Source organism: Pygocentrus nattereri, chromosome 4 (assembly GCF_015220715.1).
Source record: "Pygocentrus nattereri isolate fPygNat1 chromosome 4, fPygNat1.pri, whole genome shotgun sequence".
Taxonomy (NCBI): Eukaryota; Metazoa; Chordata; class Actinopteri; order Characiformes; family Serrasalmidae; genus Pygocentrus; species Pygocentrus nattereri.
The window spans coordinates 2363319-2389120 of NC_051214.1; positions in this window are offsets into that span (position 1 = coordinate 2363319).

Sequence of the window (25802 nt, forward strand, 5' to 3'; positions counted from 1 at the left end):
ACCCAATAGAACAGTTCCCACTGCTTCAGAACCCAATAGAACAGTTTGCACTGCTTCCGAACCCAATAGAACCGTTTACACTGCCTCCGAACCCAATTGAACAGTTTCCACTGCTTCCAAACCCAATAGAACAATTTCCACTGCTTCCAAACCCAATAGAACAGTTCCCACTGCTTCAGAACCCAATAGAACAGTTTGCACTGCTTCCGAACCCAAAAGAACAGTTTCCACTGCTTCCGAACCCAATAGAACAGTTTCCACTGCTTCCGAACCCAATAGAACAATTTCCACTGCTTCCAAACCCAATAGAACAGTTTCCACTGCTTCCGAACCCAATAGAACAATTTCCACTGCTTCCAAACCCAATAGAACAATTTCCACTGCTTCCAAACCCAATAGAACAGTTTCCACTGCTTCCAAACCCAATAGAACAGTTTCCACTGCTTCCGAACCCAATAGAACAGTTTGCACTGCTTCCGAACCCAATAGAACAGTTTGCACTGCTTCCAAAATCAATGGAACGGTTTACACTCCTTCCAAACCCAATGGAACAGTTTACATCACTTCCAAACCCAAAGAAAATGTTTACACCACTTCCGAAGCTAATAGAACAGTTTGTTCTGCTTTAAAACCCAATAGAACACTTTGCGCCGCTTCCAAACCCAGTTGAACCATTCACACTGCTTCTTACCTCTGTGAAATAGTTTACACTTCTTCCAAATTCAATGGAACAGTTCACACCGCTTCCAAATTCAATGGAACAGTTCACACCGCTTCCAAATTCAATGGAACAGTTCACACCACTTCCAAATTCAATGGAACAGTTCACACCACTTCCAAATTCAATGGAACTGTTCACACCACTTCCAAATGCAATGGAACAGTTCACACCACTTCCAAATTCAATGGAACTGTTCACACCACTTCCAAATGCAATGGAACAGTTCACACCACTTCCAAATTCAATGGAACAGTTCACACCACTTCCAAATTCAATGGAACAGTTCACACCACTTCCAAATTCAATGGAACAGTTCACACCACTTCCAAATTCAATGGAACTGTTCACACCGCTTCCAAATGCAATGGAACAGTTCACACCGCTTCCAAATTCAATGGAACAGTTCACACCACTTCCAAATTCAATGGAACAGTTCACACCACTTCCAAATTCAATGGAACAGTTCACACCGCTTCCAAATTCAATGGAACTGTTCACACCACTTCCAAATGCAATGGAACAGTTCACACCGCTTCCAAATTCAATGGAACAGTTCACACCACTTCCAAATTCAATGGAACAGTTCACACCGCTTCCAAATTCAATGGAACAGTTCACACCGCTTCCAAATTCAATGGAACTGTTCACACCACTTACAAATCGAAAGGTATAGTTTACACCACTTACAAACCCAATAGAACCCATAAGTATAACTGAATAAATGTACAGCGTCGAATAATCTCACTGCAGTTCTAGAGAAACAGGTCTATTCTCTAATGTCAGCAGTTCTGAGAACAGTGTTCCTGAAGACGGAGATGAAGCATATTTAGACTAATAGATACATTTACGATGTGAACTAGTTGACACTGACATTTCATTCAGAACATCTGCTCGTTCTAATGTTCTCTGAAGTTCTGTACGTTGAATTCCTCTTTTGTTGTCGCTACCATAGTAACAACAAGCAACATGAACAAGAACGTCATTAATATTGTGCTCATTGCTGTTTAAGTGTCTGTAGCCAAAAGCAATGAAAAGTCCTTGATTCTCACGCTTTGAAGGTGCTCAACAAAACAGTCAGTCAGGCTCATTTCAGCCCCTCCAGCTGACGACAGCGCTGCAATATTATCGCTGATCACGGATTCATCTGAAAAGACGTCTGTAGACACCAGATGCGCCAACGGTTCCTTTATAATTCCAGCTTTTCATGAATTCTAAGCAGGTGAGAAGACCTGGCAGCAGCAGTATTCAGGTTTAACCCTTAGGCACTCTCCCTTTTCGTTAAACGTTGAAGATATATTAATATTAATTATACACCAGCAATTTATAATTGCATAATGACAAGGGTGGTTATGTAACTCATCACGTTCATCAGGTCTGAGGCTGAACGTCTGACTGTTTTCTGTTTATTTCCATGCCAAAAATGGCAAAACCAACAAAAGCGTGAAGGATTTTCTTCCCTCTTGTTAAAAGGAAGCGCATCCAAGCGTATAGAGAATATTAAACGTCCGTTTTCATTTCACGTAATTTTATAGAAACGCACACTTTTAAAAAAGGATGGTTCTTCAAGGGTTCTTTAGCAAAGAAAATGATTCTAAACAGAACCGTGACCACTTTGCATGATTTAAGGGTTCGTTGCATCATTAAATGGTTCTTCAGACTGATGGACAATGTGCTGTAGATGCTTCTAAACAGAACCTTTTTGAAAAGGGTTCTATGTCGCACCAACAGGGTAGAACATAGAACCATGTACAACGTATTCTTTGGATGCTTATTTATTTGAAAAAATGGAAGTATGAACTCAGAGATCAGGGACAAAGGTTTCTACAGGTGTCTGTTTAATTAGAAATTAGTCTGAAAAGTCAGGCGGCGCAACTGGGCGGCGCGCAGTTTAATAGCTGAGATAATCAGTTGAGCGCTTTGATAACACCCACGACATTTAAGATAGACAGTGAAAATATATGCAGATATAAAAATGCACATCATGTCCTTTTTTAATTTGATTTTGGTTGGTGTAGTGGTTAACACCTCTGCCTTCTACGCTGTAGACTGGGGTTCAGTCCCCCACCAGGGTGAGCGCCCTACACTACACCAATAAGAGTCCCTGGGCAAGACTCCTAACACCACCTTGGCCTCCCTGTGTAAAATGATCAGATTGTAAGCCGCTCTGGATAAGAGAGTCAGCCAAATGCTGTAAATGTAAATGTAAATTTTGAAAGTTGCTGTATTGAAAACCTTATTTGTCACTGACCCGTGTTTTAAATTAAGTTTAAAGTGTAAAACTGATAAAAAACTGAATATTTCACATGACATACACTTCAGAAAAGCACACTCAGACGACTAACGCACGACAATAACGTAGTACCAAATTCAAATTCTCACTATACTGGCAGGTCATTTTGCTTGTTTTAAGAAATGAGCTTGAAACAATTGGCACTACAGTGAGGTGACTTTTCCTAAAATGAGTGCAAAAGAAGTAAATAAATACTAGAAATAAGTTGAATCATGGGGCAGCACGGTGGCGTGGTGGGTGGCGCTGTCGCCTCACAGCAAGGAGGGCCTGGGTTCGATTCCCCGGCCGGGCGACCGGGGTCCTCTCTGTGTGGAGTTTGCATGTTCTCCCCGTGTCTGCGTGGGGTTCCTCCAGGTTCTCCGGTTTCCTCCCACAGTCCAAAGACATGCAGTCAGGCCAATTGGACATGTTACATTGACCCTAGGTGTGAGTGACTGTCTGTCTGTCTGTCTGCCCTGCGTTGGACTGGCGACCTGTCCAGGGTGTATCCTGCCTTCCGCCTGAAGACTGCTGGGATAGGCTCCAGCTCCCCCCGCGACCCTGACGGGGAAGCGGCTTAGAAAATGGATGGATGGATGGAAGTTGAATCATCTTATAATAAGTCCACAATCATCTCAAAATGAGAACTACTGGACAAATCAACTACATTTAATGGCATTCCACTTGACAGTGTGGCACAGGCTGAAATTTAGTGTGTCCACAGTTTATATAAAATCAACATGTTTACGTTTCACCCAAGCGGTGAAGCTGTGTCCAGACTAATGGCCGTGTCCACTTTATTTTGGGTGCTTTAGTGTGTTTGCAGGCCCGAGGAGCCGTTTGCTTACCCATAATGCTGCTTTGTTTGCGAACTTGTGCCGTAGTTGATGATTATTTGCCTTTTCCGTGCGCCTCGCGAGCAGACGGGGGGATACTGCTGATCCGCGGAGTCTAAAGAGCACAGGTGGGTCTGTTTGCTCAGGGAGCAGTTCTCTCAGAGAGAAAGTGAGTTCTAATGACGGCGCCTTCAGCGTTTTCCACACCATCAGGTGCGCCGAGCGATGAATCATCGCTCTGGACTTATTAATAACAAAGAAACGGCTTTTATTCCGGACGTTCAGGGCAGAAAGGACATTCAGATGGAAGTCAGGGGGACCTTGACTGGAGCGATAATCACCTTAAACAGCTTTTATATCCACTTCTGTATCGAATATTGTTCAACCCAGACATTCAACTGTAGGCTTTCACCTCTGCTCAGCACAATGTGGACTTCTTCAAGGGTTCTTTGGTAAAGTAACGGTTCTGTATAGAACCATGGACACTCAAAGGACCACTCGCATGCTGACCTGGTTCTTCGGATTGAAGAATGTGTTGAATATGGTTCTATTTTGAAGCAAAAAGGGTCCTGCTGGCAGAATTTTGGTGCTACATAGAACCCTTTTCAAAAATGTTCTATATAGAACCATATACAACACATCTTCCTTCAATCTGAAGAACGGTTTCAGCACGCAGAGAACCATATAAGCGTGCAAAGGGCTCTTTGAGCGCTCATGGTTTTATATATACATATATAATGATGGTTCTTTATGGGTTCCTCAGTAAAACGGTGCTTCTATTTAGAACCATTGACAGTCAAAGGACCACTCGCATGCTGACCTGGTTCTTCGGATTGATGAATGTGTTGAATATGGTTCTATTTTGAAGCAAAAAGGGTTCTGCTGGCAGAATTTTGGTGCTACATAGAACCCTTTTCAAAAATGTTCTATATAGAACCATATATAACACATCCTCCTTCAATCTGAAGAACGGTTTCAGGACTCAGAGAACCAAGCGTGCACAGGGTTCTTTGAGTGGTCATGGTTTTATACATACATATATAATGATGGTACTTTATGGGTTCCTCAGTAAAACGGTGGTTCTATTTAGAACCATTGACACTCATAGGACCACCTGCATGCTTAAATGGTTCTCTGCATGGTGAAATGGTTCTTCAAATGGAGAGAATGATCTGTAGGTGGTGCTAGATTAAACCCTTTTAGAAACGGTAGTTTATAGCACTAAAAGCTTGAGACTGTTCAACAACAGAACCCTTTTTGGTGCCATGTAGAACCATATACAACCCATTTAAGCGTTTAAGCGTGTTCATGGTTATCTAGAACCATAGTCTTTACTAAAGAACCCTGGAGGAAGTAGCTGTTTTAATGTACTCAGGGTATCTTGCGCAGTGCAGCTTTGAACTCTAGTTTTCAGACCGGAATGACTGAACACAGGGAACGTTCTGTGTTTCAGACGTGGACTAAATGAAATGAAACCGCGTGGCTCTGCACTTCGAGGACCGCCGTGCTGCTCCTGCTGATGGAGGTGATGCTGGAGCGCCTCCTGAGACACTCGCAGAGATGATGAATCTGAGAGTGATTGCCATCCTGACTCGCTGATCTCTGGGGGGAGCTGAGTTTGCCGGAGAGTGTGGTGGTCATTTCCTCTGTTTTTGGAAAGTTCTGGGTGGGTTATGAGCTGTGAGACGTCTCCTCTCCCTTCTCTACGCCGAGTCATAAGAGGTTCTATGAGTTCAGCGTCTGGACTGAACGGTCTCCGTGCGTTACACTGCAAAACGATGATATCTTACCCTGTGAAAACGGTTTAATTGTAGCGAATTGTAACGAAGTTTAGTTGGATGATCTAAAACACTGAACTGTGACAGGTAAGCAATTAAGACGTCCGGGGGGGGGGGGGGGCACTGTATATAGAGCGATGATCACTCAGGGATCCTTTTGCATGCCTAAGTGGTTCTTTGGCTGGCGAAATCGTTCCTCAGATCGACCGGAGAACGTGCTGGACAGAAAGCTTAAGCCACATAATAAACAACCCCATTTCCCAAAAAAGTCGGAACGCTGCACAAAATGTAAATAAAGCCCAAATGCAATGATGGGCAAACCGCTTAGACCCTGTATTTCATTGAAAATAGCACAAAGACAACAAATCACACGTTGAACCTGAGAACTTTGATTGTTTATTGAAAAATGTTTGCCCATTTGAATTTAATGCCAACAACAAGTTCCCAAAAAGTTGGGAAGGGGGCGACAAAAGGCTGGTAAGGTTGAAAATCTGGTGGTTGATTGGCAGCAGATCAGTAACAGGAGCATCTCGGAGAGGCGGAGTCTTTCAGACGTAAAACAAAACAACAAACAATAAAATTCTCAGTTTCAACATTTGATTTTTTGACTTTGTAATATTTTCTTTTTAAATATGGTTTAACTGATTTGCACAACATTGCATCCTATTTTTATTCACATTCTGCACAGCGTCCCATCTTTTTTGGAAATGGCGTTGTACATTGTTTGGAGATGCTATATTGTGCTAGATACATCAGAAAATATATATATATGTGGATTTAAGGTGATAATTAACTTTATTCTTTCATTTTCGTTCGTTGCAAAGTTACTGCGCCTGCATGTCGCTGCTGTCGGAAGAAAACCTCGTATCTCCAAAATAATATCTTTACTTTAGGAGAAGGAAAAACCTGCTTTAATTTTAATGCAAGTCAATGGAACCAGACGTCTTTCCAAGTCATTTCGGGAAGTTTCTTTTTCATCCATTCATCATGAAATTTACACACAATGTAAAAGACAACAGGCATTTTCAAATGATGTCAAAAACTGAAAAACGCTAAAAATGGAGATACGAGGTTTTCCTCCGACAGCAGCGAAATATCTATATCTATATACAGCAGCTTTGCAAAGAACGAAAATGAAAGAACAAAGTTAATTATCATAATTTAATATATCTCGTCTAAAAGTCTGAAAAATGCCTGTTGGCCTTTACATTGTGGGTAAATTTCATGAAGGATGGACCAAAATAAACAGCCAGAAATAATAAAAAAAATCTGGTTCCATTGACTTCCATTATAAGTGATGCACGGTTTTACCTTCTACTGTAAAGTTACCATTTTGGAGATACGAGGTTTTGTTCCAACAATAGTGATATATATATATATATGTATATATATATGCAGATACAGTAGCTGTGAATGTGTGTTGCCTAAATCCCGCCATAATTTCCAGCCCTGCCCACTGTAAACTGTGGCTGCTACTGGTTTTAGCCATGCCAGCGCACGTTGTCCATGTTTTTAGATGACAGGGTGTCAGAACCCACTTTGAGGAGGTGCACCTGCGGAGTTTGATTGGAGTAGAACCTGCGGTGTTGTCCTCAACCTTTCCGTTCTCAATGCAGAGCCTTCCTTCTGCTTTATTCCTTATCAGAGCTGTGTGAGGAGGCCCTGGAATTACACCGGAGAAGGTGTTCGGGGACGCCTGCCAATCAACCTGCCGCCGGCGCGTGTGAGCGTCGGCGCCGCTGTCAGTCAGTGTCAGTCAGCCGAGTGTGTGTGTGTGTGAGGTTCTAGAGTGTGTTTTACACTGCTTCACACTGCTCTGTGAGCTCCGGGAGGACAAAATAACGGAAACACCACCCGGAATACTCGTACTTCTCCTGTCCCAACGTTTGTGGGACGTGATGCAGGCTTCAAACTTGAAACGAGCGTAAATTTACATCAGCGAAGTTCACGAGGTAGAACATGAAACATCGTGGGTTTGTGCGGTTTTCAATTGAACACAGGTCCAGCAGAATTCGCCGTCCACTGCTCTGTTTTCATTCGGGTTCTGCGTATTATCCCATTTTGTCCGGAGCTGTGATTTTAAGCCCAGTTACACATTTTAAAAAATGGGCCTCAATCAGCGATACCTTTAGGAAAAGTGTTTCTTCTTAATCCTGTAATATTCTTACAAGAGTCTGAGGAACATTAACGATGTTTTCACTGCCGAGAGATTTTGTGCAGTGTAAGTGCATTAATTTACATCTTAAATCATCACTGGTGAGCAAAATCATCTTAAATCTAGTGGGTATGTTTAATATTCCTTGTTTCCACACTGCTGTAAAAACACCGTTAGATCATTTAAACTTATTTTTAGACGTTTTTTTTTCATTTTATTCAGTGAACTTGTCCTACAGTATTGGCAGGCCAGCTGGCTTGGTTTGAGAAATTTTCATGAAATAAGCGAAAGTGTCGGCCAACATACTGAAATAGTTGAGGAGTAAGAAGCCACAAGTAGTGAGTTATAAGAAAGATAATCCCATTACATTTTCAGATTAAGTGACGTGATACTTTATTAATCCCACAAACGGGAAATTCCACCTCCGCATTTAACCCATCCGTGAAGTGAGACACCACATACACACTAGTGAGAACACACACACACACACTAGGGGGCAGTGAGCACACTTGCCCAGAGCGGTGGGCAGCCCAATCCACAGCACCCGGGGAGCAGTTGGGGGTTAGGTGTCTTGCTCAAGGACACCTAAAACTAGTACTAAAGTACTTTTTTGAGTAATTAGTCCAACACTGGAGCTATCTATGCTAACACTGGGCCTCATTCTCCATCGTCCTCTTTTCTTTTCTTTTTTCTTGCACTGCAAAAAATGATAACTTAGTGAGTGTAAACATCTTCAATGTTGTCAATATATCTACTATTCCTCGTTACGAGACTGTTGTAAGAATATTGTGAGATTATTTAAGGTATTTCTTGACTTTTTCACGTGATTTTACCTTTAAAAAGTGTCTTGTTTCACTGGCAGATCATGTTACTTGTTTTAAGCGTTTATTTCTAGAAATAAAGCAAAATTTTCTTCATCATTTCTGGAAACCGGTGAATCTGAGACTAATCTGAGCTGAGACACTTTAACTAGATATAATTACTCAAGTAAAAATGTGCAGAAACGGGTGGAACAATCTCATAATATTCCTAAAGCAGTGAGAACTGTCAGATTTATGGACTGAATTTAAGAGGTTTTCACTCGCTGAGACGCTTTTTCTGCGGTGTGAGAATGAAAAGGTCTACGTCAGATTCATGACGTGTTCTTAGAGCACAGCACTGTTCTCACCTCTGTGCTCTTGAGTGTGTAGATTCTGCTCTGAACTAAGAACAAACCCCACGCAAGAGAACCGGGGAGTCGGCTCCTTTGGAAAAACTGCGTCAGTGGGTTTTAAGAAGGAACGGTTGGTGAAGGAGGCCCAGCGCTCTTGGGCTGGATCTCTATCTGCCGATCCCGATCCCACCCAACGTTTCCAGCCGGATGCTAAAGCACTTGCGCTGTTGTTGTTGTGGCGCTGGATGCTAAATAGTTTGTGGCAGACGGACGGGGGGGTCAGAGCGCGAGTGGAGAGCCTGACCGTGACGGATGGTTCGAGTCTGTTCGCGCGAAAACACTTTCAGCAGAAAGTCTCTTCAGACTAATTAGAGCTAATTATGGATTAATTGCGTAAACGATGATAAAAGCGCTCAGACGAGCGAGAGTCCAGGTGGCCGCGTGCTCTCGGAGAGAAGCTGGAGAGGTGATTACTGCGTCCTTCACCGGCCACTCCTCTCCTCTTTCCCGCTCTGTCCATCTCCGCACTCGTTTAGCGCCGGACGCGCTCGTCATCCTTCTCAGGGGTGTCGGCCATGACGGAGCGTCAGTCAGAGCGGAGCCGATCGCTCGGCTCACGCTGACGAGACTGACACACACACACACACACAGACACACACACACACACACACACACACAGACACACAGACACACACACACACACAGACACACACACAGACACACAGACACACACACACACACACACACACACACACACACACACAGACAGACAGACACACACACACACACACACACAGACACACACACAGACACACACACAGACACACAGACACACACACACACACACACACAGACACACACACAAACACACAGACACACACACACACAGACACACACAGACACACACACACACACACACACACAGACAGACACACACACACACACACACACACACACACACAGACACACACACACACACACAGACACACACACAGACACACACACACACACACAGACACAGACAGACACACACACACACACACAGACAGACACACACACACACACACAGACACACACAGACACACACACACACAGACACACACACACACACACACACAGACAGACACACACACACACACACACACAGACACACATAGACACACACACAGACACACACACACTCATACACACAAACACAGACACACACACACAGACACACACACACAGACACACACACACACACACACACACAGACAGACACACACACACACACACAGACAGACACACACACACACACACACACACACTCACACACAGACACACACACACACACACACACACACACAGACACACACACACACACACACACACACACACACACACAGACAGACACACACACACACACACACAGACAGACAGACACACACACACACACACACACACAGACAGACACACACACACACACAGACAGACACACACACACACACACAGACACACACAGACACACACACACAGACACACACACACACACACAGACAGACACACACACACACACACACACACAGACACACATAGACACACACACAGACACACACACACTCATACACACAAACACAGACACACACACACACAGACACACATACACACACATAGACACAGACACACACACAGACACACACACACACACATACACACATATAGACACAGACACACACAGACACACACACAGACACACACACACACAGACACACACACACACGCACACACACAAAAGCCACAAATACTTGAGGAACAATTTGCATGCTTAAATGGTTCTTTGCATGGTGAAATGGTTCTTCAGACTGACGGAGAACGTGTTGATTCTATATTTCACCACATGAGGTTCTGCCAATATAGCAAGCTTGACATTGTAACAGTAGCACAACCATTTTTGGTGCTATATAGAACCCTAAACAGCACATTCTCCATCAATCTGAAGAACCACTTAAGCATGCTAACGGTTCTTTCAGTGTTCCTGGTTCTATATAGATCTGTTGGGCCTCATTCACCGACCGTTCTTAAGAAGAAATCTCTTCTTTAAACCCAGTTACGCAGTTTTTACGAAGATTCTGACACCATCAGTATTCACTTATCTGGGGTTTGTTCTTAGGTAAGAAGAGAATCTGCACACACTCAAGAGCATAAAGGCGAGAACGGTTCTGCGCTTTAAGAACCCGTCATGAACCTGACGTAGATGTTTTTTAGGACCTTTCTCAGGAACACACTGAAGAGTAAACTGAAGATGCTGGAGAATTAGGCCAGTGTTAGCGTAGATAGCCCCAGTCTTGTGAGAAGTACTCGAAAAAGTACTCCATTACACGGTACTAAGTACTTGCCTGGAAACGTAAAGGGATTATCTCCGTCATTACTCACTACTCGGGCGGCGCGGTGGCGTAGTGGGTAGCGCTGTCGCCTCACAGCGAGGAGGGCCTGGGTTCGATTCCCCGGCCGGGTGGCCAGGGTCCTCTCTGTGTGGAGTTTGCATGTTCTCCCCGTGTCTGCGTGGGTTTCCTCCGGGTTCTCCGGTTTCCTCCCACAGTCCAAAGACATGCAGTCAGGCCAATTGGACATGCTAAAGTGCCCCTAGGTGTGAGTGACTGTCTGTGTCTGTCTGTCTGCCCTGCGATGGACTGGCGACCTGTCCAGGGTGTATCCTGCCTTTTGCCCAAAGACTGCTGGGATAGGCTCCAGCACCCCCCCGCGACCCTGACGGAGAATCGGCTTAGAAAATGGATGGATGGATGGATGGATACTCACTACTCGTGGCTTTACTTCTTACTCTGTACCAAATTCATTGCGGTTTATTGGCAGATACTTTTGCTTATTTCATGAAAATGACTCAAAATGATCTGCTAATATAGTCAGATAACTTCACTTCATACAATTAAACATCTACACTCACCGGCCACTTTATTAGGTACACCTTGCTAGTAAAAGGCTGGACCCCCTTTTGCCTTCAGACTTTCAACAAGGTGTTGGAAACGTTCCTCAGAGATTCTGGTTGGTTATTTGAGCTCCTGCTGCCTTTCTATCATCTGGAACCAGTCTGCCCATTCTCCTCTGACCTCTCACATCAACAAGGCATTTTCGTCCACACAACTGACCGCTCACTGGATATTTCCTCTTTTTCGGACCGTTCTCTGTGAACCCTAGAGATGGTTGTGTGTGAAAATCCCAGTAGATCAGCAGTTTCTGAAATACTCAGACCAGCCCGTCTGGCACCAACAACCACGCCACGTTCAAAGTCCCTTAAATCCCCTTTCTTCCCCGTTCTGATGCTCGGTCTGCACTTCAGCAGGTTGTCTTGACCACCTCTACACGCCTAAATGCAGTGAGCTGCGGCCGTGTGATTGGCTGGTGAGTGTATATCAGTAAGTTAAATAATCTAATTATGTTCTTACAGCAAAGTCTACGGATTTTTTGGATATATCCGCTAGTTTTAAGGTGACGTCACCTGCCAAAAAATACTCACAAATTTGCGAGTGAAAACGTCTGAAACGCGGTTAATAAATGTAATATTTCCCGTTACGAGGCTGATGTGAGAATATTATAAGATTACTCCACCTGTTTCTGTGCATTTTTACTTGATTTTATCTGGTGAAAGTGTCTGATTCCATTGGCAGATTAGTTCACTTGTGTCGAGAAATAATGACAAATATTTTTCCCATTTCAAGACATAAAGCCTGAAACAAGTAACATGATCCGCCAACGAGATGAAACACTTTGAAAAGGCAAAAGTGCTTGAAAACGAGTAGAAATGTCTAGAAATGAGTTGAGTAATCTCACAATATTCTTACGACAGTCTCACGATGAGACATAGTGGATATACTGACTACATTCAAGATGTTCAGACTTGCGAAGATGCAATGAATACGGAAAACGTTGCATTTGAAATGAATAGACCGTCCAGTGTTACGGTTCCAGTAGCCTGAATGGGACTTCAGCTAGTCTTGAAGCTCATCCAGCTGTGAGAAAACATCTTTGAGCAGAGCACAGACACGGTAACTGACCACTCCTGCTTGGTTAAATAGCCTTTTTGAGATTTTATAGATCTTTTTCATTGTGCAGAGCCAGTTTTTCCATCTCTGAACTGCCCTCGCCTCAGTGAATCGGGCAGGTAGGATACGCCGCCTCACTCATGAAACCTCGTCCTTCGTCTGATTGACGTGAAGACGTGATTTGACAAGCTGAAGGACTCGCAGTTCTACGGGTTAGCGCGGCGGCCTGGGGGGGCTCAGCAGAGGCCGGCAGAGTTGATGGTCATCTCCTTGTTTACATCACGCTTAAGCTGTTTCTACACGATTTGCACGTTCGTTCACGACGTCCGGGGAACGCGTCTCAGCGGATGAGCATTGGTTTAAAGAAATAACAGCAAAAATAACTGGAGGAATCGATCGGCTCACACTCTAAATAAAAAACCGAGAGACGGCAGAGACGTCAGGTGGATTTAAGACGCTTTCGCTTGACCGGACGTCATTTCTCTCAGCAGCGCGGACGCACCAAAGCATGAAAACCGGCTGCGGATCCTCCTCTTCCTGATGAAAATTGGCGGAGGTGTGAATTATAATGGCCAGAGATGGAGGTTATCTGAGGTGGTCACTGCTGTGAAGAAAGAAAGAAAGACGGGCTTCTTCTGAGGAAAGTGCTTAATTGCGGTTTTATGGTCGTTTGATTTCCGATGCAGGTCGAGTGCGCCAAATTATCGCTAGCGACTAAACGACGTGGGGTGGGAGGGGGTGGGGGGGGAGCGTTTGAGGTGGGTTTTTCTATCTTAGTCTAATGTACCCTCCATAGTCTGGGATTTTTTTTTGACTCCGCAGGAAAAAAAAAAAAAAGTGATGTTCATCAGGGCATAAAATCAAATTAGCCATCTCTCTCTCACTCTGGCTAATTTGTCCAGACTTTCCCGCTAAATCTCTAACAAGGACTTGTGTCATCATGCGCATCATACGAGTCCGGTAATTGGGGGGAAATCGCGCTCCGAGATCAAATCTTTATATTTTTCTCGTCGTTTTTTTTTTTCTTTCTTTGTTAAATTTGAATAAAAAGCCACGCCGCTCCACTTTAGGCTTAGCCGCTAATTGAAGGGAAACGTGATAGAGAGATGGAGAAAGAGGGGAAGGAAGGGCAGTGCCAAGGTGAAGAGGGGCCCACGTCGGAATGTGTACAGGAACTTTTCCCCAAGAAATCACACAAACGAGTCGCGAGTGGTCACCTTCAGTGTCCTCTTGTTAGACGGAATTAAAATTCCACAGCCGTGTTTAAAAGGGTCTTTCGCTTAATAAGAGGGGCCGGCTCACGAAGGCAGGCCGAGTCTTCGCAGTCAGAGCTGAATTCACTGCAGCCTCAGAGTCTCCACCAGCTTAAACACCCAAACTCAGGTCTCCACGAATGACAATCGCCAGGATGGGAGACGGCATGAAGCCTGAAGAACCGGCGTCCTACACTTTTCTTGAATTTACATTTACGGCATTTGGCTGACGCTCTTATCCAGAGCGACTGACAATCTGATCATTTTACACAGGTGGGCAAAGGTGGTGTTAGGAGTCTTGTCCAAGGACTCTTACTGGTATAGCGTAGGGGGCTGACCCAGGTGGGGATTGAGCCCCAGTCTACAGTGTAGAAGGCAGAGGTGTTGACCACTACACCAACCAACCACTTTATTTTCTCCCAGAGGTCCATTTTGGTGATGATGGGGTGGGATGATGGAGTAGTGTGGGCAGGCAAGGACTGTGAAAGTGTGGGTCAGCTTGGTCCAGCAATGTCACAATGTCAGGCTATCTGCCACCACACTCTCAGAAATAAAGGTACTAAACTGTCACTGGGTCAGTCCCCCTCTCGTCACTGGGGTGGGACCCTCAAGGCTCCATCAATTGTGCTCCCTTGGACTCCTGGCCACGGACGGCTGTAGCATCACTAGGGATGGAACTCACGATCTTGCGAAGGTCCTGCCTTTTGCAAATCAAAGCATTCTTTGGTCACTTTTAATTACGCTGATGGTTAATCTAACACATCAGGACTTCTCCTCAGCTCCTGAAGTCCTAACCAGTAGGAGAGCTCGCTTGGTTATACTTACCTAAATACCACGGAGGAAAACAATTGGCTGATGTTCCACAGAGCTGTTCAATAATTGAACCCACTTGTTCCCATAATGTTGTTTCTCTGAAGACCCAGACGGAAGTACTGGCGTTGTTTGGTGAACTACCCATCGTTCTCAGTGCCTCCTCCTGGTTGGTGGGATGCTGGGATATCTACGTTCTTTGTTTTTATCTGAAGAGATTCCACTACAGTTCCAGAAGTTGCTCAGTGCTTAAGTAGCACTTTTGTGCTGCTGCTGGAGTTTGAGCTGGATGAGTAAAACAGCGGTGCTGCTGCTCTGTGATGAGCTGGGCTGCTCGGCGCTCCTCGCTGAGAGACTCGCTCTGAGAGAAGATCGTCTGAACTGAATGACGACTGCAGCTGCTGCTCTGATCAAAAACGTGAACCAGAGAAATTCCTGCTCAGCACGTCTCCGTTTAACTCCACGTTTCTGCCCTGAAGGGGAAAAAACCCTGAGAAGAGAGGCATTGTGGGTAATTGGATAGGGGGCGGGGCTGATATCTCTGCTTTCTTTATTGATCTGTTTGATAAAGTGAAGCCGAACGATCTGCGTAATGGCAGCTGCTCACTGACACCGAATAAAGGCTATCGCTTCACAGGAGAGAAGCAGAGCTCTGATCAGGCAATCTGAGAGAGAGAGAGAGAGAGAGAGAGAGAGTGAGGAGAGATGGAGAGAGAGATAGAGAGAGAGAGGAGAGACGGAGAGAGAGAAATAGAGAGAGAGAGTGAGAGAGAGAGAGGGAAGGAGAAGAGTGGGAGAAAGTGAGAGAGAGAGAGAGAGAGAGGGAAGGAGAAGAGTGGGAGAAAGTGAGAGAGAGATTAGGAGCTGAGTGAAAGAGAAAGAGCGATGGAAGAAACAAAGCTAGAAAAGAGAAAGTAAAAGACAGCGAGAGCCAAAAAAGAAAGCGAGCGAAGTGAACAGAAAAAGGAGAGAGATAAGAAAGAACGAGATAGAGTGGAGCAGAGCAGCGCGAAAGAGAGTGAGAGACAGAAAACAGTGGTAGAGGGAGAGAGAGAGAGAGAGAGAGCGAGAGAGCGAGAGAAAATAGAGAGTTAGGAGCAGGAGAAGAAAAAAGTGAGAGAAGAAAGAGAAAGAAAAAGACAGAAAAGAGTGGTAGAGGGAGAGAGAGAGAGAGAGAGAGAGAGAGAGAGAAAATAGAGAGTTACATCTCTCAGTTACAAAAAGACAGAAAAAAGTGAGAAAGAGGGAGAGATTAGTGGAGGGCAGAAACAGAAAAGAGAGGAAAGACAGAGCAACAGAGGGGTAAAAGAGAGAGAGAAAAGCTAGGAGAGAAAAGGGAGAAGAGAGAGACAGAGTAGAGTGGGAGAGGGAGAGAGAGAAGATAGAGTGAGAGTAAGAGAAAGTCAGAGATAGAAAGAAGTATAAAAGATAGACAGCAAAGTGTAGGATGGATAGAAAAAAGAGAAAGTGAGATACAGAGAAGAGTGGAAAAACGAGAGAGTGTGAATATGGGGAGAAAGAAGAGTGAAAGAGAGAGAGAGCAGTGGAAAAAAGATGTGGAAGAGAGGAAATGACAGAGGGAGAGAAAGGAAAAAAGAGAAAAGAGAGAAGGTAAAAGAGGAAGAAAGTGGAATAGAGAGAGCGGTGCAAAACGGAAAGTGAGAGAAGAGAGATGAAGAGTAAAAGAGAGAAAAAGAGAGTGTTTTGTTTTTTTGTTTATTATTATTAACTTTTAATTCATATAACGTTTAGTTCTGGCCACGCGAGCTGATTGGTTGAGAGACGGTGCTGTTATTTCACCATAACATCACGAGTTTATTCACGAACACTGTGTCACGCCGCTGAGATGCTGTTGCTAAGCAACGACTCTGACAGCTGTAGGAGACGCTCGAGCCGTCTGAACGTTTTTACTTCTTACTTTGCCACAAACAGAAAACGGACAAGTGATTCAGATGGACGGCGTGCCTCAGGGTTCAGTAACTGGGCCATCATCAGTTTCATCACATAGAAACTGTATTTGATATAAAACAGTGCACCGCAGGGCAGTGAGGTGGTGAAGCAGGTGTGCTATTTATTAGGAGGTACCAGCAGAACCTTCATCTGAAACAGCTTCTCCCTCAGAGCGAGAAGACAACCTGAGTCTGATAACGTCGACTGGAAGTCGAGGTTGGAGCCCGAAGGAGCCTCCAAAACGCTCTCCATCTCAGGTTCTCTCCAGTTAGAGACCAGCAGGAAGATCTAGAGGAGATGTTTGAAACTCGACCCAGAGATCAAAGTGAGTTTTTATCACTTCAGCATAATAGACCTCACCTGCTGGTCACATGACTGCTGATTTTCAACTGAACAATAGAAAATCCAGAATATTGATCGGAATATTCAGAATTTCAGAAGGAACAATAACTTCCTCACTTCAGACCAAGCAGAACGAGATCTGTGGCGTTTTAATCCACGTTTAACATTCAGTTCATCACAGAGCTGAGGCATTCACCAGTTCATGCACGCTATCATTCCAACATTCATTCACTTATTCATTCATTTGTTCACTCATTCGTTATCATAAAGTCATTCATACGATCATTCATTCATCATTCATTCAGTCATGTGCTTGTCCATTCGTTGATAGCTGAGTGAGGAAACGAATGGAATAAATATACCAGAATGATTCATTCATTCATTCATTAAGCCATGCAGTTGTTATACATCATTCATTCGTTGATATATGGATGAACAAATGATTGACTTAATGACAAGTGATTCATAAATGAACAAATGAATAAATGATTAGTTCGTTCGTTCATTCCTTTGTTCATTCATTCATTCATTCATTCATTCATTCATTCATTGATTAATTCATTCAGTCAGTCAGTCAGTCAGTCAGTCAGTCATGCACTTGTCCGTTCATTGATTGCAGGAAATGAATGGAAAAATGAAACATGAAACTAAATGTACCTGGATGATTTAATAATTCATTCATTCATTAAGCCATGCATTTATCATCCACCATTCATTCATTGATAACTAAATAAATAAATGAATCAATCAGTGATAAATGAATCACAAATGAACAAACCATTCATTCATTCATTCATTCATCCATCCATCCATTCATTCATTCATTCATTCATTCATTCACATGGCCGTTCATTCATTCATCCATTCATTCATCTATTAATTGATTCATCTTTCATTTATGGTAAATAGTGATAAATGAATCATGAATGAATGAATGTGAGTTATCTGTTCATGCCTACATTAACTTGTTCATTTTTTCATTCACCCATTTGTTCATTTATTAATTTTGTTGTCCATCATTAAGGCATTAATTTAATCGTTCATTTGTCATTCATTCATTCATGCGTTTGTCCGTCACTGATAACTGGGTGAACCAATTAATCAGAAAATGAATCATGAACGAACAAATACACCTGAATGATGCATTAATTCATCTGTTCATTCAGTTTTCGTTGATTCACTCAATCAATTAATTTTCCATGAATGAATGAGTGACTGAATTCACTGATTCATTGGATCCTTCAGTAGTAGCTGAAGTTCAGGTGAGCTAGGCTACCTGGTGTTTACGGGTAAACAACATCAGCCGCAGTTCTTTTGTTCAGTTACTGAAAGTCTCAGAGTTCCTAAGCGGCAGTTCTCCAGGCGGAAAACGCAGACACTCCTCAGACACTCCGCTAACTCCAGCCCTGCAGCTGGGAGACGCCGTTCCGGCGCATTAGCGCTACAGGGAGAAGCCCAGGGGACGCTCCCGAGCATCCGAGAGCAGCTTTAGCATCTGCAATTTGTACTGACGGCGCGTTTCTGAAGACGGAGGAAATCCCGCGGGGCTCGGAGCTGCGGCTGAAAACACCACCGCACTGTGGAATTGATATGGATCTGTGGGAGTTTATCGCTGTGTAATTATCCACCGGCGGCATCCCAGACACACGATTCGGGGCCTTTTAAAAAACACTGCAACGATTTTCAATTTGAGCATGCCGAGATCGGATCAGGTCCCATTGATCTTCAGAACGCAGGGCCACAGGCTGGAGGCGGCAAGGAAAACAACAGCTGATAGAGAGACTGTGGTGCTGTGGGTTTACCTCTCCCAACTCCACAGGCCACTTTATTAGAAACACCCACCTTGTGCTTCCACTAACTGGCCACTTTATTAGAAACACCCACCTTGTGCTTCCACTAACTGGCCACTTTATTAGAAACACCCACCTTGTGCTTCCACTAACTGGCCACTTTATTAGAAACACCCACCTTGTGCTTCCACTAACTGGCCACTTTATTAGAAACACCCACCTTGTGCTTCCACTAACTGGCCACTTTATTAGAAACACCCACCTTGTGCTTCCACTGACTGGCCACTTTATTAGAAACACCCTCCTTGGGCTTCCACTCACTGACCACTTTATTAGAAACGCCCACCTTATTACTGTGTACAGCGACAGACCAGAGCTCATCTGCGGCTGCACAGTCCATCAGCCTCATTCATCACTGGGATGGGACCACTGGTGTCCAAATATTTTTGGGCGGTGGACCATTCTCAGCACCAGAGGATTCTGAACACTCCCACCTCCACCTCCTCAGTTAAGAAACTGAAAACACCCCTTCCCTTGAGAGCCACTGACCCCTTTTCCGTCCCCTTTGGATCAATGTTGCTAAGTGAGAAGATTAACCAATAAGCACAAACAAGCGTCAGTAGTTCCTGCACTAGAGAAGCAGAAAGGATTAGAACAGGTTAATAATGGAGATTCTAAAGGTTCTATTTGCTTGAAGTTCTGCTAATTACAGTGGTGAGTCATTCACAAGTGACTCACATTTTTGGTTTGTAAATGAAGTGAAAAACAAACGTGTTGATATTATAGAGGTAAGTTTATTTTAGTGTTATTAAAGCTACTGATAGGCTGCAATTGGTAAAGCTATTTTTATTATTATTATTATTATTATTATTATTATTGTTGTTATTATGAGGCCGGAAATAACTTGACACTGTTTCTTGTCAGTTTGCGACACGTTCTCCATCAGTCTGAAGAACCATTTCACCATGCAGAGATCCATCTAAGCATGAACAGGTTGTATGTAGAACTGATGACTCGAAATAGAACCATGGCCTTTACTGAAGAACCCACGGAGAGCCCTCTTTTCTGAGGGCGCAGGCCTTCCAGACGTGTTGATTCTCCGTCTCGGTTCTCCGCAGCTCAGGTGAAATACAGTGCGCTCTGTTTTTAATGGCACTAATTATTACAGGATTCCCATTCATAATGAGCCGTGACAGAACGTCAGCGTTCGCGCTGATTGAAGGCATGGCGAGTTCTCCGGGTTCCCGAAAGTTGAAAAACGCAATCCAATCACGCCTCCATTTTGCCTCTGCTAATTCTATTAGCGTGTGTAATTGGTTTGGCTGTGTTCGTAACTTGATTAGGACGGAGCAACACACTCATGTTAATAAGATCCTCTGTTATTGCTGCCTGCCTTCATCAGATTGCTCCTCCGCTAGATTAAAACTGCCTGCTTGTTATTCCTGTGCACACGCCCGGGCTGACAAATATGATAAAGCCCGAAAGCGCCGCGCTAAACGCGTCCCACGCGCCGCACATCGGCTGTCTGCTTGCGCTCAGAGGCCGGAGAGCCACGAGGTTTAATCGGCAGTCCTCTTCATCAAGTCCCTTCTGATAGACTGAACGTGTTGCTCCTGTGTTTCATCGACCATGACAAGCCAACATCTCACATCTGATACACTGAGGCCAAACAGTGGCCCAAATGAACTAGCGGTCAGTTTGCAGTGCTTTCCAGATTAATAAGAGACTAAATGTTGTAATTGCTTGAGACTCTGTTAAAGGAACAATCTGTAATCTACAACGGTCAGGCGTACCGTTCTGACCACCTCCTTGTTTCTACGCTCACTGTCCATCTTATCAGCTCCACTGACCGTATAGCTGCTCTCTGTAGTTCTACAGTTACAGACTGTAGTCCATCTGTTTCTCTGATACTCTGTTACCCTGTTCTTCAGTGGGCAGGACCCCCATGGACCCTCACAGAGCAGGGGGTCATTCTCAGCACTGCAGTAACACTGACATGGTGGATCAGACACAGCAGTGCTGCTGGAGTTTTAAACACTGTGTCCACTCACTGTCCACTCTATTAGACACTCCTACCTGGTCGATCCACCTTGTAGATGTAAAGTCAGAGACGACAGCTCATCTGCTGCTGCACAGTTTGTGTTGGTCATCCTCTAGTCCTTCATCAGTGGTCACAGGACGCTGCCCACAGGACGCTGCCCACAGGACGCTGTTGGCTGGATATTTTTGGTTGGTGGACTATTCTCAGTCCAGCAGCGACACTGAGGTGTTTAAAAAAACTCCAGCAGCACTGCTGCGTCTGATCCACTCAGACCAGCGCAACACACACTAACACACCACCACCACGTCAGTGTTACTGCAGTGCCATTTAAGGTGTATTCATATTCCTAACTGGATGTACGCAGTGAATCTGCAGCACGAAAATAAGGGATAAAGAAAGACTTCAGTATTTACTGGACCATTGGAAGACAGGCCCAATCTCATGCCTACCCCTTGATTTCCAGTGTCATTTTGCTCCTGAGCTACAGGGCAGTGGTTGAGATCTTCCCTCTGAAATGAGACCCTCTAATAAAAGAGCATCACTTCATTAACAGCTACTAGCGCCGCTCTGTAGGCGACCCTGCCCGTCTGCAGGGACAGCAGAGGAGGGGAAAGTTCAGCTCCTCACTGCTGGGCTTTAGTTACATTTAGGGATCATACGCCTTCAAAGAGGGGGGCAGTTATTTATTATCACCCCCCCAATTCTTCAGTGATGTGAAGCTGAAGTCAGATGTTCTCCAGATTCTTGTTTCTCGAATTCTTGAATTTTCCCGTTCCACCTTAAATGGAGCAGCAGTTACATTCTGGAGCTTCAGGCATCAGAACTGCTGGACTATTTAAGGCAGAAGGTGGCCAGCTATCGAGACATTAGCACAATATTAGGACATGTTTATGCTTGATTTGAAAAAAGGGACCATAATACACTGAAAGCACATCAAACTAAGATAACATGTTATTTCTCATGTCCCTCCCCAACACTTCGCCCCCTCTATCTGAACAAGAATCGGGGCACCCCCTTCCCACAAACACAAAACGGAGGGGTAGGGCTAAGTGGTAGGGGCGAGGGGGGAAATGGGACTGGGCCTTATCCTCAGTTCACTAAAATGGACTTCCAGTGGTGAAGCCCCAAATCCATTCCCTCATAGGAATTCCCTCACAGAGCTGCTTGGTCTCTTTTCTTGAAGGAAAGGGTGTCAAAGGCATTCAAAGAGAGACGCTCTGGCTAAATCTGTTTACCCCCATGCTTTGCCCCCTCCGAACATCACAGAGAAAACATCTCATTCGTTACAGGAGCCTTGATTAACGAATATTTGGGCTCACATTCCAGAGTGACCATTTCTCTAAACACTGCCTTTTAGCACTTAGTAAATGCTGTTAAAGTGTTTTAATGCACGGCAGTGACCTACAGTCACGGCTAATGATGACCAAACATTCCAGAAAACAAGGGGAACCATTAAGTGTTGCTGTTGGTTCCTGATACGTTTTGATGTGTTTTGGCTTTTTTAATGGGTTGGTTAGTGTAGTGGTTAACACTGCTGCCTTCTACACTGTAGACTGGGGTTCAATCCCCGACCAGGGCAAACACCCTACACTATGCCAATAAGGGTCCTTGGGCAAGACTCCTAACACCACCTTGGCCTGCCTGTGTAAAATGATCAAATTGTAAGTCGCTCTGGATAAGAGCGTCAGCCAAATGCTGTAAATGTAAATGTAAATAACACAATGTAAAGGATCCTAATGGTTTAACAGGTGAGCAGTGGCTGATTCTAAATGCATTTGATGGTGTCCTAATGGGATCTACAGGAAACTAGTGGTCTGTATTGTAAATGAGTGCGTCAATTTCCATTAGAATGCCAAGCTATTAGGTTTTAATGATCATCCTGCTAGTGTGTCATTGGAGGATCGCAACGCTACATTGAGGCATGCTGGAAAGCATCAAGCGTGGAAATGCTTTAATGGGCTTTATTACATTGCAGCAACCTAGATTTTTGACTTATTGACCAAACCTGTAAGAAGACAGAGGAAGAGAAGTTATCGCCATTGGAGCTGCTCACCTGTCAGCAGTTGCTATGCTATATTGGTAAATGCTGGAAAACAGCATGAAAATGTGCAATGAAGAGTCCTAAAAGCTTTTATTTCACTGCAGAGACCTAAATGTGTGGCTTATGGTGACTAAACCAATCAGAAGATACTGAGTGTGTTTACATGCACCTAATAATCTGATAACTGCAGAAAATCAGATTTCGTCAGCAATCCGATCAACACGTTTACATGCACTTGTGTAATCAGATAAGGGGGAAACTCCAGGTCTACAGGAGTCAGACAGTAATCAGATAATGGGGAAACTCCAGGTCTACATGAATCAGACAGTAATCAGATAATGGGGAAACTCCAGGTCTACAGGAATCAGACAGTAATCAGATAACGGGGAAACTCCAGGTCTACATGAGTCAGACAGTAATCAGATAATGAGGAAACTCCAGGTCTACATGAGTCAGACAGTAATCAGATAATGGGGAAACTCCAGGTCTACAGGAGTCAGACAGTAATCAGATGATGGGGAAACTCCAGGTCTACATGAGTCAGACAGTAATCAGATAACGGGGAAACTCCAGGTCTACAGGAGTCAGACAGTAATCAGATAATGGGGAAACTCCAGGTCTACAGGAGTCAGACAGTAATCAGATAATGGGGAAACTCCAGGTCTGCATGAGTCAGACAGTAATCAGATAATGGGGAAACTCCAGGTCTACAGGAGTCAGACAGTAATCAGATAATGGGGAAACTCCAGGTCTACATGAGTCAGACAGTAATCAGATAATGGGGAAACTCCAGGTCTACATGAGTCAGACAGTAATCAGATAATGGGGAAACTCCAGGTCTACAGGAGTCAGACAGTAATCAGATAATGGGGAAACTCCAGGTCTACATGAGTCAGACAGTAATCAGATAATGGGGAAACTCCAGGTCTACATGAGTCAGACAGTAATCAGATAATGGGGAAACTCCAGGTCTACAGGAGTCAGACAGTAATCAGATAATGGAGAAACTCCAGGTCTACAGGAGTCAGACAGTAATCAGATAATGGGGAAACTCCAGGTCTACATGAGTCAGACAGTAATCAGATAATGGGGAAACTCCAGGTCTACAGGAGTCAGACAGTAATCAGATAATGGGGAAACTCCAGGTCTACAGGAGTCAGACAGTAATCAGATAATGGAGAAACTCCAGGTCTACAGGAGTCAGACAGTAATCAGATAATGGGGAAACTCCAGGTCTACAGGAGTCAGACAGTAATCAGATAATGGGGAAACTCCAGGTCTACATGAGTCAGACAGTAATCAGATAATGGGGAAACTCCAGGTCTACAGGAGTCAGACAGTAATCAGATAATGGGGAAACTCCAGGTCTACAGGAGTCAGACAGTAATCAGATAATGGAGAAACTCCAGGTCTACAGGAGTCAGACAGTAATCAGATAATGGAGAAACTCCAGGTCTACAGGAGTCAGACAGTAATCAGATAACGGGGAAACTCCAGGTCTACATGAGTCAGACAGTAATCAGATAATGGGGAACGCCGGGTCTACATACATTTTCATATCGTAGAGAGCGTCGGTGACGCTTGTGGTGACGCTGCTCGCTTATTTCCACTACCGCTGCCTGTTTCTTGCATGCGCTGAGACTGAGAAATCTGAAAGAAATCTGATTCCTGAGCTCAAATCCAGACTCTTTGTCAGATTTCTTGATCCTCCCATCTAAGAAACCAGATCATGCTGTTCAGACGATCATTTGAACAATCAGGTAACTGCAGAAATTCAACTATAGTTGGATTATCGGGCCACAGTAGCAAGTCAAAGTCAAGTCACCATGGTGACAGTGGCAAGGAAAAACTCCTTAAGAGCAGGAGGAAGAAACCGTGAGAGGAACCAAGACTCAGAAGGGGAACCCAACCTGCTCTGGTCGACACTCGCGCTCGCAGTGACCTTCGGGATACGCCGGTCAGGGAAGGATCCAATGGGGTGCCACGGAAAAGTAGGACCGGGTATAAAGGAGCACAGTCGGCCTTCAGATGCAGCCTGTGAAGGATGCAGCCCCTGAATTGGGACACAGCTCTAGGCTGAATACAGTTTCAGAGATCAGGGGAGACTTTCTCTAGTGCTGCTAACCTGCTGATAACAGGGTTCTGTAAGCTGCACTGACGCACAATAGAGAGGCTGAATTTAGCGTTGCGTGCAGGAAGGCTTGATTTGAGCCTCAACCTTAGTTCCCAGCAGTCTGTGCGGCTGCTCTGATTCCTCGGCCCTCTGTACCTGCTTTAATCCCCTCTTCTGACGCCGACCCCGCTATTCACGCTCTGAAGCCACAGTAATTAAGCAGCAGGTAATTATCTTCGCTAACGGCGGGAATAGCAGCGAAATGAGGGCTTGTCACGCGAAGGTGACGATAAAAAAGAGAAACTCTTTTAACATAAAAATTAACGTGTCGCGCTCGTCACCCCGCCGCACGCGTATGCTAATGAGGAGCTGAAGCAGAACCGGCGGCGGCGCCACCTGACCTCGCCAACGCTGGGCTAGGCTAAAGGACAGTCACGGGCAAACGGCCGTTAATGACTGGAACCGACACAAACACACACGGGTGGAACGATCCGGATTATAGAACGAATGAAC